This window comes from Durio zibethinus, chromosome 23 (genome assembly GCF_047325235.1).
Source record: "Durio zibethinus cultivar Kanyao isolate XHJ-2024 chromosome 23, ASM4732523v1, whole genome shotgun sequence".
Lineage (NCBI taxonomy): Eukaryota > Viridiplantae > Streptophyta > Magnoliopsida > Malvales > Malvaceae > Durio > Durio zibethinus.
The window spans coordinates 15,401,874-15,404,278 of record NC_143184.1 but is presented as its reverse complement, the minus strand read 5'-3'; the positions used below and the strand labels follow the sequence as shown (position 1 = coordinate 15,404,278).

At 51.6% G+C, this 2,405-nt stretch overlaps 1 non-coding gene across 1 annotated transcript in view; it reads right to left on the bottom strand.

The window, feature by feature from the left end:
* LOC149512358 (25S ribosomal RNA) overlaps positions 1-1,432 on the bottom strand; it is a 3,358-nt gene extending 1,926 nt beyond the window's left edge. Inside the window, exon 1 of the ribosomal RNA XR_016332969.1 lies at positions 1-1,432. This exon is cut by the window's left edge and continues 1,926 nt beyond it. This is a non-coding gene — a ribosomal RNA (25S ribosomal RNA).
* Between the last annotated feature and the right edge of the window lie 973 nt (positions 1,433-2,405).

Below are 2,405 nucleotides of genomic sequence, written 5' to 3'. Positions count from 1 at the left end.
CTACCACGAAGTTCTGCATCGACGACCACTTCGCCCGGGCTCGGGCCCCGGGTTTTACGGCGATCGTCGCGCCCTCTTACTCATCAAGGCCTGGCCCTTGCCCCGATGGTCGGGTATAGGTCGCGCGCTTAAGCGCCATCCATTTTCAGGGCTACTTGATTCGACAGGTGAGTTGTTACACACTCCTTAGTGGATTTTGACTTCCATGACCACCGTCCTGCTATCTTAATTGACCAACACCCTTTATGGGTTTTGGGTTAGCACACAGTTGGGCATCGTAACCCGGCTTCCGGTTCATCCCACATTGCCAGTTCTGCTTACCAAAAATAGCCCACTTGGAGCTCTCGATTCCATGGCGTCGTCCTACCTATTTAAAGTTTGAGAATAGGTCGAGGGCGTTGTGCTTCTGATGCCTCTAATCATTGGCTTTACCTGATAGAACTCGACAGGGGCTCCAGCTATCTTGAGGGAAACTTCGGAGGGAACCAACTACTAGACTGTCCGATTAGTCTTTCACCCCTATACCCAAGTTAGACGAATGATTTGCATGTCAGTATTGCTACAAGCCTCCACCAGAGTTTCTCCTGGCTTTGCCCCATTCAGGCATAGTTCACCATTTTCAGGTCCCGATGGGTATGCTCGCACTCGAACCCTTCTCAGAAGATCAAGGTTGGTCAGCGGTGCACCCGCGAGAGATCCTACCAATCAGCTTTCTTATACCTTACGAGTTTTTTGGCCCGTTGACTCGCATGCATGTCAGACTCCTTGGTCCGTGTTTCAAGATGAGTCGGATGGGGAGCCCACAGGCTGATGCCTGGAGCACGCTAGTGCCGGGGCATGTCGAGACGATGCGTGCTGCGTTCCACGATCACGACGACGATGTCTCCACGGGCACATCGAAATCCCAGGCTTGGGCCACCACCGTTACCAGCGTCGATCCACGCCCCGAGTCGATCGATGGATCGACTCTCGCCATTCCACATCCGACCGGGGTGCATCACCGGCCCTCATCTGCTTCCCTCCCGACAATTTCAAGCACTTTTTTACTCTCTTTTCAAAGTATTTTTCATCTTTCCCTCACGATACTTGTTCGCTATCGGTCTCCCACCCGTATTCAGCCTTGGACAGAATTTACCGCCCGATGGGGCTGCATTCCCAAACAACCTGACTCACGGACAGTGCCTCGTGGTGCAACAAGGTTTGGGCACAATGGGGCTCTTACCCTCTCCAGCGCCCCTTTCCAGGGGACTTGGGCCCGGTCCGCCACTGAGGACACTTGTCCATACTACAATTCGGATGCCGGGGCACCCGATTCTCAAGCTGGGCTCTTCTCAATTTGCTAGCTGTTACTAGGGGAATCCTAGTAAGTTTCTTTTCGTCCGCTTATTGATATGCTTAAACTCAGCGGGTGATCCCGCCTGACCTAGGGTTACGACGCGAGCATCGACTTAGCGATGCGGGACGTCCAAAGGGGTTCGGGTGGACAACAAGCACGCGTCACAGGGGACTTGGCCATTATATTGGCCCCCTATCCCTCATCAAACCTTGAGAACTCACACCTCCTTAAAGAGCATTTGAGATTTTATAGGTTTGCTGCCAGTAGCCATTAAAGTGTCTGAAATGGGGACACTTTAGCTGAATTTTTTTATGCATGCCAACAAAAATACAAGGATCTTGTCTACTAAATTTGGGGCCAAAACTCTTTCTGAAAAAATTTTAAAAAATCTCGAACCACAAAAAGTTTCAAAAATCATGAAAAATAGAAAACAGGTCGTCTTGCCACGAAACTTCACATGAAGGCTTAGGGGACCATTGTATGAATTTACAAGCCATAAAAATGGCATTGGCACGTCAGAAATATGAAGATGTGCCTGAACCCACCTATCACCTGATTGATCCGCGGCTTGCGCATCACGCCTCTCTGGCTAGCATAGTGTTCGTCCGCTCGTTTCATGGGTTGACTTAGGCATACAGAGGTCATTCCCAGTCTAAGATCAGACCGGATCGAGGGTTGTGGCAGCAGGACCCGCAGTGAGATCGACAGCACGTAGAGAGGGACCGGGCTGATTCTCGGCTTGCACATTCTACCTCTCTGGCCAACTGAGCGCCCGCACGCTCATTTCGTGGGTTGACTTAGGCATACGGAGTTCATCCCCAGTCTAAGCAAGTCTCATTCAATCCCATTCTAAGATCAGATCGGATCGAGGGTAGCGACAGCAGGACCAGCAGCAGGATTGACAGCACGCAGAGGGGATCGGGTCGATCCCCGACTTACGCATTCTGCTTCTTCGGTCGGTTGAGTGCTTGCACGCTCGTTTTGTGGGTTGGCTTAGGCATACAGAGTTCATTCCACGTCTAAGCCCCAGCCAAAACGAGGGTTGTGGTAGCGGGATAGGCAGCACGCA